This window comes from Pinus tabuliformis, chromosome 2_2, assembly GCF_031772625.1.
Source record: "Pinus tabuliformis cultivar Carrire ecotype Pingquan chromosome 2_2, CPIR1, whole genome shotgun sequence".
In the NCBI taxonomy this organism is placed as follows: domain Eukaryota; kingdom Viridiplantae; phylum Streptophyta; class Pinopsida; order Pinales; family Pinaceae; genus Pinus; species Pinus tabuliformis.
In genome coordinates this window covers 1,039,418,074-1,039,428,500 of record NC_142300.1, presented here as the reverse complement: position 1 = coordinate 1,039,428,500, position 10,427 = coordinate 1,039,418,074, and the positions used below count along the sequence as shown (strand labels likewise).

At 38.8% G+C, this 10,427-nt stretch overlaps 1 pseudogene; it reads left to right on the top strand.

Moving 5' to 3' along the window:
- The first annotated feature begins 8,495 nt into the window (after nt 1–8,495).
- LOC149196919 (protein IQ-DOMAIN 14-like) lies at nt 8,496–9,964 on the top strand (annotated as a pseudogene).
- Nucleotides 9,965–10,427: the final 463 nt, after the last annotated feature.

Sequence of the window (10,427 nt, the reverse complement as noted above, 5' to 3'; positions counted from 1 at the left end):
CCTCCTCAATAGGTTCTGCAGATTCTTATAGTTGTCTTGAAAAACACTACAAAATACCTTAGTTATGTAAAGAGATTAAATTCATCTCTAAGATTAAAAGGGTGATTGAATAGGAAATTCATTCAAACATTTAATACATAATCCAAGTCACAATTATCTCATTATTTTTATAATGTTTGAGGCTGGGATGATGGAATAAATGGAATTGAATGACTCCTAAAAACCCATGCACAATATGTAAAAGCTGAGATGACCCCAAAAATAAGAACAAGAGAAAAAGCCAAAAGGATCAGCCCTTTGAAATGTTGCATTTCCTAGTTTTTTGACATGCAAGCTTTGCTTTTGTAATGTTGTCGCTGAAAAGAGAATAATTAAATCACCAGAACCCCAAATTGAATCCCATCATACAAAACCAATGTTTTGGGCTGCAACTTGTATAGAAAATTTAGATCCAGTGTAATACAAAAAAATGGGAAAAATGTTCATATTGTCCAATCATCAATGTCCATTGTCAAAACTGAAGATACATGCTCGGAATATTCTTGGATCTGCCAAAAACATCTCTGAAATCTACCAAGAACATCCCCAAAATCTATCCAAAACATCCTTGTAATTTTTCCCAAACATCATGGAGATGGAGAAGAAGTCCCTGATAAATTCCCCAATTGTTCAAGGACATTTCCTAAGATTCTCCATGTCCCCAAAGTGTCGAAAAATTAGGTATGGGATTTTTTTTCGATGGGACAGGTCCTTACACATCCTAGTTGAAAATAATGTAACCATAATAATCTACAAATTGTATTCTTACATAAAACTCAAAAGGAGTAACATCTTGTTGATGTTTTTTGACCCGCCACCATGTGAGGGGATCTCCCCGGTAAGGAGTCCCAATTATACCTTTGACCGTTTAGTGTAGGAGTCCCAATAGTGGGTCGTATGGTAATGCCTTGATCGTGATTTCGGACAAAGGCAAGTAAGATAACTCTGTCGGTAGCAAGGGTGTGACATATGCGGTGAGCCAAGGAAGGTGCATGAGAGGTTCTAACACACGAGGTTAAGATGAGTGTGCCCCTTGGAAACTTGTGATAGCATGCAGTTAAGAAGGGAACACACGAGCAAAGATACATCACAACATGGAAGGAAAGCTAGCAAGAAATCCAAAGTGATAGTTAAACCAGCAACACATTTCAGAAAGATTCATACATACATACACAGATAGATATACATGTATGCATAAGCAAACCGATACATATATCATTTAGAGTAAACCAAATAGCATAGAATACAATACAACATATGTGTGAAACATGTTGGCTCTTGTTATATTAAGAAGTTTAAGTTCCAGTCATACAATACATCTATGTCCAACCACTAGTTCCGATAGTGGAATGTTACAGCCACAACTGCCTCCTCCTCTAAAGAGATGTACTAGCTCTGCGTAGTGGAGAAGCCAAGGCTTGTTACAATATTGTCCAAGCTCTCTCCAATATAGTCTTATCGGAAGCTTGGTTGAACAAAATCCTATACAATGAGTTATGAGGGACTATTTATAGTAAAGGGTGGGGTGACCCTTGACATTCCCCTTTGTGACAGTGTAACAAACCTAATGACTCTCCATCTACTCTGTGATTGTTACATCCAACTATCGACACTTGAATTACACTTGACATGACGTTACATTACAATGCACATGTACCCATGTGAGACAAAATGTCTTGAGCAATCCATGCTAGACATCACTCTGACTTAGACATCCATGGAAGTCCAACTCCTCAACATCCTTGCGCTGATTAGCAGTAACATACTGATGCCGAGATCGGTAGTCCTTGATGGTGTTCGTGTGCTCCAAGGTGATATCTTTCTGGAACTTGACTCTTGCCTCCATAACATCTGGGTACACTATTCGGGCTCCTCTGTCTAACTCATATGTAAGAATGCACATCATTGTCTTCAATGCGGCTCGACCAAAAACATACTTGTGCATGATGTCTGCATTGATGGGCATGTTTGGGTTGGTGGCGATGTGCATCAACTCGTCAAAGTACAAGTCAAACTCTAGTCAGACCTAGGCCTTTGTCTTCACTTGGGTGAGAGTCCCAATAGATGGGATCGCATGTGCGTGCACCACAACATCGATACTCTTGAACACACATGCATGGGAAGCCTGTATACTAGTGATGAGTTGTGGGAGCTCTTCATATTTCTTGATCTAACTCCAGTTACATGCCTTCAGCTCTACCGCATTGGCCTTCATGGTCTTAGGTAAGTGAAGTGGGAATCCCCTGTATCTCATCATCCATGTTTTCATGTAATCAACAGCAACATGCAAGTTCATCAAGATATGTGATCTTCTAACACATCGCTGTTGCCATTTGTTGATATGGACGACTTCCTTATGCAAGGTGCCAAACTTGGAGTACTATGCTCGCATAACTGTGTCAAGGGACAATACTTCATCTAGTATTTCCTTCTTCAGTTCAGCTCAAGCGTATGTTGTCACCAACTCTCCTCCTTTCTTGGCTGTCTGTAGTTCCTTAGCCATTCGCTCATTCTCAGCTATCAGAAAGTGAACACTTGAGCTAGTGGCTTCGACATACACTCTAGTTTCATCGGCCAAGGTTGTTGGATGTTTGTGCACATCAGACACGATCACTTGTTCCTCAACTTGCACAGGAGATGTATGATCATCTAGATTTGACACTCTATGAGACTTCACAACTCTATGTTGAGACTCGTCGAATGAGATGTTGTGCATCTCTTCTTCCGGCTGATCTCCAAGGATCTTAGTGCCTCTTAGGTCGCTTGAGACTTGCTCGTCATCTGGATGCGGTGAAGGAGGTAAGTCGACCTCTTGGTGATGTGGCATAAGGTTGATGTCCTATTCTGATTCTCATTGCTGCATATTCGTATCCAACTATTGAAGCGCTTGCTCTATCTGATGAGCCAAGTCCTGTTATTGTGATGGTTCACCCTATCTGCCTAATGCCAGATGTTTTGATGAGTCCACTACTAGTTTTGGTGCTATTTCATCTATTTGCACATGTTGTGGCTCTTGCTGTACTTGTTGCTGCTACACTCTCCTCTACTATTTACATAACTCTTGTTCCTTCCGGAGTTGCTCCTTCAAATCCTACAATGCCTTCTCTACTTCTTCCATTATTCTCTTATCCCTCTGCCTTTGCATGATTCACTTGTCACGCTGTTGTTTCTTCGCCTCTATAGCCATAGCTTCTTTCTCCACAAGTGGATCTGCTTGGAACTTGCAACTTTGCTCTTCCTCCATGCAATCGACAATCTTCCTCTTTCCCTTATCGTGCACTGGTATGCTTGCCTTTGCTTCTGGTGTTGGTGCTCTCTAGGATGCTTCTTCATGTTGCTTCACTAACCACTCCACAATGAAGCTAACCTATTCGTTGTGTTTGGAGAAACCGTAGTAATATCTCCATGGGTCATCCTCTACCCAATGAAATGCCCCATGGATCCAGCTAAACTATACTCTCGTGTAGTGATCTTTCACAATACAATGTGGGTCATACGGATTGTAGCTTCGGAGGTCGAATGGATACTTCTTCATCAGTTTTGCTTCGACATCCGCTTGCTTGATACTCTGCATATTGTATAACCCAATTTGCAAATGAAAAGTGGGCCAAATTACCTTCTTCTTCTGGTGCAGTCTAGCTGTCAATCCTGCTGAGATGCGATATGCTACTTCCTGCATGACGAGTATGTCCAAGGCAAATTTTCGTAGAACATGCGGAGGCTTCTCCACGCTAAACATTCCTATGAAGGTGCCAGATGGTGAGGCATACCAATCGGAAATGTCTATCAGTGCCTCCATTGCTTCCTTTGACATGTAGGGTGGATTGTGTTCGAATATCATCTTGTAAATTGGGGTGGAAAAATGATCGAATAGCCATGTGATTACTCCTATGAAGCTGCATTTGGATAACAACTTGCAATATGTGTTCACAGCAGTCTCCGCCAGTGACCATGCACACTCCAAGCCTGGGAAATCTTGTCGGGTATAGATTGCATATAAGATGTAGGTGGACATGTAGATCTCAGTTTACATACCTCCGGTTGAATGTTGAGCCTTTGCTACCTATTCTTTCAGATGATGATCCAACATGCCAGACCAGTTACATGGTTTACCCTCTCTGTCCATTTGGTCCAGCACAATCACCCAACTCTGTGGGAATGTTTCCATGCTTTCTTGGCCACATAGTTAACATGAAAATATGACCAAGTATTGATATGTCTTCTGCAGTATCTTTGACTTATAGATATGGTTGGGTGTCATACTGAATCTAGCCATATCCTTTACCCATTTCTTCAGAATGTATTTGGAGTTGGCACTATTGCTGGGTAAGCTGTAATGAGTTCCCATGATAGTCACGGGCTTCGATATCTGATACATCTCATCATAATCCTGTTCCCAGAAGGTGGAAAGCTTCGTCTCGTTGACACTGCTTAGAATCATTGTCTTGGGATTAGTGTCTGAGACGATCCAGTGCATCATGTCTGCGCATGGGAACGCGAGGTATGCAATCTAGTACAAGTTAGATTTATGAATGTTCACATACACCTGACGGTCTTAGAGGTCTTCTGTAAAAGTGCCTGCAAATGCTTCATTGACCTCTTGCCATTTCTGCCCGATGTCCTTGTCTAGAAACATCTTAGTATCTTCATAGATTGGTAGACATGCAGTCACCTGCTCGACTGTTGCTCTAGTTACACTTCCGTCAGTGTCCTTTGATCCTATTCTGTTGGCAGCCATTGATCCTGTACTACTAAGAGGCAGATGAACACCTGAAATATATGTAGACAAAGAAACATTCATGGCAAGAAATTTGTTAGTGAAAACTAAAGCGAATTTGGGGAATGACTTAACGCATACATGGGGAATGATAGGCAAAGATTGTGCAATTTCTTCTAGGAGGCTAGGTGGGAGGCTGCCGGAACTACGTAAAAGGCAGTCTGGGCTGTTTGGGAGGCAATATTGGCTGCTAGATTTTCACAATGCACAATCCAGGTTGACTGCTGACTGTTGGGATTGCACAATGTGCAATTCCAGCTGGCAATGATTGCAGGCTCAGGGACTCCATTGCACAATTTTCTAGGCAAGTAGTTACTGTCCCTTAGAAATGTGCAAAACAGTCTGGAAAGATAGTACTTGGGCAGAAATGTGCACTTCTGGAGAGGAAGATAGAGCCTTCCTTCCCCAATTTGTGCAATGTTGTTTGAGTGAGGCAGAGTCTGGGCCAGGGCTGCCTAGACCCACTGATGGGAAACTGAAAAAAAAAATATGAAAGTGAATGCATGGTGACACTAAGTGAAAGAAAAAGTGATTGATTGTTTATGAAAATATTGAATGAAATATTCAGTAAACAAATCAACATGCATGTGGGTGAAGCGATTCGCCAAATCGTCAACCGTTCGTGCAAAATAGTTTCATTCATGTGACAGCAGTGAGATAGAAAAGAAAACTGAAACGGTGCTAGTACAAGCTAGTATGCATGTAAACAAAAAAAAGCAGTCAAATAAATCAAGCAAACAACACTCACACACATGAAAACACAAAAAGCGACATAAATGCTTAAAAAGACAAGTTGTGACCACTTACTCGTGAATATTTGAGTTGGATGTGTCGAAGATACCTGGATGTGCTATGGGATGTTAGAGCTCCAAGATCGATGTGAAATAATGAGCTCTAATGTGTCGAATAAATAAGTTTGAGCTCATGACGTGCATGACACAAATCTAGGAAAAAGCAACACTTGGAGGAAAGTTTCTAAAATGAACTTTTCATGTGACCTTCGAATGCTAAAAATAGCTCCCTAAATCAAGGTATTCTTTTTTCATGTTTCCTTTTTCTATTCCGAGAAAAAGAAAGACATTCATGAAAGTCAAGTTTCCTTGGTCCCAGGTGGAATTGCTCAACCGAACTGCTCATGCATGAGGTTTCTCAGCTGCTGGGAGGAAATGCAGATTTCTAGATGGGAGTTGGGTTGGCTTCCCAGGAGTTTTGCATAATTTCTGGGTAGAACAGCTGACTGCTGCCCAAGATTGCATAATTTTTGGGCTGAGCAGGCCTACTGGGAAGGATTGCACAGTTTTCTAGGTGAAGCCTGATTGGCAGGATTGTGTAATTTTGGAGCCCAGCAAGTTGCCAGACAGAATTGCGCAATTTCTAGAGGGAAGGATGGTTTCTCTCCAGAATCGCACAATTTATTAGGGGAGCTACTCAGCCTCCAACTGAACCAAGTCCGGGTGATTAGCCTGTGAGGGGAATGCATCAAGATTTGATCGATACGCTCCCTTTGTGCAAGAAAAACACTGAATCTTGTGTACTTGATGAAGCAAGACAAGGTGCTGTGAAAGGTTGGTAGGGAGGCTACAAAATGAATCTAAGGCAAAATTTTGGAGGATGGTTGTAGCCGCTAAAACACATCCCTATTTTGTCACATGACATCACCAATTTGTGGAAAAAGAAACCAATCAATCTTATGGCATTCCAAATACTTCTTCCCAATCAGATCTTCCAACCACCTTTATAAAAAAAATAACTTTCACAATTAAGGGGAGAGAAAAGAGAGCGTTGAAGTCAATAATAACCCATTCCCAGAAGACTAGTTCAGTTGGGGTTTATAATTTTTGGAGGATAGAAATTATTTGAGAAATACATCTCGCAGAACTGCATTGCATACTTCCTCTCACTTAGGTGCAACTATATTTTATCCAAAAATGGAAATATTGCCCAAATCAAATGGTTTTAGGTATAGCATCCCATTATGTGGCACAACCTCGATATTTCAGCAAAAATTAAAGACTAATCAAGTTTACAACATTCCAAATACCTTCTCCCAAACTGTCAGACCATCCTACCATCCCCTGCAGTGACCCATTTCCTAATGAAGGTAATCAAAAAAATCACAATGAACTCAATAATAACCCAAATATAGAAGATTCTGGCAGGATCACAGTTGTGATTTTACTTTTTTTGGTTAGAATTTCTTAAAATCACACCCCCAATGAGTTGCACTGTATATTTCCTTTAGCTTAGGGGCAGAAAAATATAATCCAAATGCTACAATCTCACTGAAACCAAATGGAGGAACATTCCCATATATGGCATGATATTAACATTTTCACAAAAACGAAAGCGTAGTCAATCTTATGCCATTCCAAATAATCATCCTTGATGTTAACAAGGTTTGGTTTGATGGTAGTGTGGGAATATTTCCTATCCTTTACTGACGTTCAAATACTTTAGAGAGTTGTTCAGTAAAATGGGAATATATTTTGAGACACATCTAAATTAGATAAAGAGATCTTGCTCAAATATTATAAGCAAGCTACACTATATTGCAATATTATCAAGTGGACTATTTCAAGTGAATGTACAAGTCTTAGGTGTCTTTGGTGAAATAAATACCCTACCCTTGGTGACTTCACCAAAATGGATACCAAGGGATACATATTTTTAGCTAAATAGATTTAAAAAATTAATGTGTAAATGTTATACTTGATCCTTATAGCACACTGAACATTCCTGATGAGAAACAGGTTGAGAATTTGGGATTTTTGAACACTTCTTCATCAACATTAAGTGTGAAGTGCCAATGCACAAGGTGGAACCCTACCATGGTAGACTCACAAATCTTGGGGTAGATTTTGTTTTATGTATTATGCTATAAATGGATTATTTATTTATGAACCTACTCCACCAACCACAGAGAGAAATTGATCTAAAAACCAATATGATCATGAATTCACTCTTAAAGGGCTCCACAAACTCAAAACACGTCCAAACCTTTGAAGAAGGGCCACATTGGTTCCACAACTTACTTGTACTATATGAAACCAACTCCTTGTTAGCAAACTTATACTTTAGGTCTTTCCAACTTATAACACAATCTATCAAGATATGTGTGCAAAACATCCAACAGACAAGGACATGGAACCATACCGGAAAAAGGGCGAATATGTCTAACTAAAAATTCAAACCCAACCTCAAAGACAATATTTATACACCATCATAGACGTTGGATCCATTGTAATTACCAAAGTAGCCAGTCATAAGTCCAATATAGAATCATATTAAACAAAAAGAACAAATCCTGACCTTAAAAATGGTATCACCATATCTTGAGAAGTCAACATATGAGGATTCAACATTTGCTCTTGGAAACAAGTTCTTGCAAAAAATAAATGTCTTTTAGCTAGGGCTACAATTTTCTTAGTTTAGTTTCACTAATCATGATAATAATGTGTACCATTTCGAGTTAACAAATCTTTTTTATTTGTTTACAATGTGGAACTAACTTCCCCATTTGTTGAAGGTGAGACAAATCATTACAAAGATGTAAATTTTCATTTAAACAACATGATGTTGTGCAGGTGAATTGTAGAAGGATCAGAATTATGCCTTTCACTAATAGAATTATCCAAGGAAAAAGACAAGCAAATAATTTCTTAAACATACCTTGACATTTATGCGGGTAGGTGTAAGGAGTTAGAACTGTATTTTCTTATAAATACTACTAAGTTATGTTGAGTATAGGTTGTTTTGACCTTTGATATACTATTTCCAATGCTAGGTGATTTTATTATAACTTATTTATAAACTCTCAAATTCTTTTTACATCGGAATGGTCATTCTTGGCTGGAGAAATAGATTTAATTTCAAAGCCTTTATACAATGAGTATGAATTTTTGTAGTTTCTGGTGATCTATACCTGATTTATTGTATCTATACCTGATTTATTGTATGTTATGGAAACCAAGTTATGTTGCAGCTTTAGTATTTCATATATTCTTTTTTTCTATTATTGAAAGAATTAATTGTTTCAGTCCAAAAAAAAAACAAGTTTTGTGTATATGTAGTTATTTTTTTAAGACAATCCAATTGGTTTCAATGTAAATAATGCATGTTTCTTTGTTGACGCCTTGTTGTCCAATCATCATTTGCACTTGTGAAAGACTAAAAGACTATTATTTCTGAACAGGTTGACGCTGATCATCAATAATATTGGGACAAAAACATGCTAACCAAGGAAGAAATTGAGGCTAGATGACAAATCAAAACAGGGGTTGTTATTAAGCAAGAGAGGGAATTGGCCTACACATTTTCTCATCATGTATGTGCTTAAATGCTGCTTGAAAATGCTAATATGCCAAATTCAACAATCTGTTTAACACATTTTAGTAAATATTGCAGGTTTACAACTATGGAAGAATCCTCCAAAAGAAGTCCAAACCAAGTTGATGGAGATTGATCTCGAGAAGCCTGACTAGGGATGAAGATGGTTAGATCGTTGGATGGCATCTAGGCCATGGGACAACCATGGGATGACCATGAAGTAAGATTCTAACAGGAAGCTTCAAACTATAGGTGATATGTACAAAAAAATTCACATATAGAGTTAAAGCAGCATCATGCATAATTGGCCAACATTGGTCGCATAATATCTAATCCATTTACTCCCCTTTCAAAATCGTCCATATTGAAAAGATGTCGTTGATGAGCATAAAAATTAAGAGTGATGACAATATTTTGATGTTAGAAAGACCAAGATGCAACTCTCGTAACGGTGGAGCAGGTACATCTTGTATCGAAGACGATGATAACCTTATGAGCTCTCCTAGAATTCCCAACTACATGGCATCTACATAGTTTTCCAAAGAAAATTTCAGATCACTGAGTACTCCAAAATAGAGGCTTTGGAATCGTAACACAAAGCCTATCTCATATAGAAGGAAAAGGATATATTTTCCTTTGTTAGAGGCGAGTTCAGGACCATACAAGTCCACTAAAGGCTCCATGTTTACTCATACAAGTCTGAATTTGAAATGGCTTTGAGGACCATCGAAATCAAAGAAGTTCATCAATTATTTGAAAGATATTAACATTGAATCAGACCATTCCTCTTTGACTTGGGGTCATAGAAAACCTTTCAGATAAGTATCTGTGTAGATACATTCCGCAACTACTATAATCTGGATGGACGTAGCTGGCATAGTAAAGGAGATATATTTCTTTTTCAGAATTACAAAAGGTTGCTCTAGTGGGATGAGCTTGGAATTTGGGGTAGTAGCCTATTAACATCACACTAACTTGGGCATCGTTGCTTTTATTTGGGTTCACTTTTATCTTTACAAATGGAAGATTTGTCATAGGAGGTTTGATACATATTTGATTTCAATATATCTCTACGGTTTAACTTGTTTTATTTGTTCATGGCTCGCACTTAATAAATCTATCACTCATTATCTTTGCATGGATCGAGCTTCTCAATTGCATCACATGGATGGAACCATGGTATGGTCTCTATATATCACATCGATGGAATAGCAATATGATCTTGTTGCATCACATGGATGGAAATGATATAGTCTCTATACATCACATCACGTGGCATCTCAGA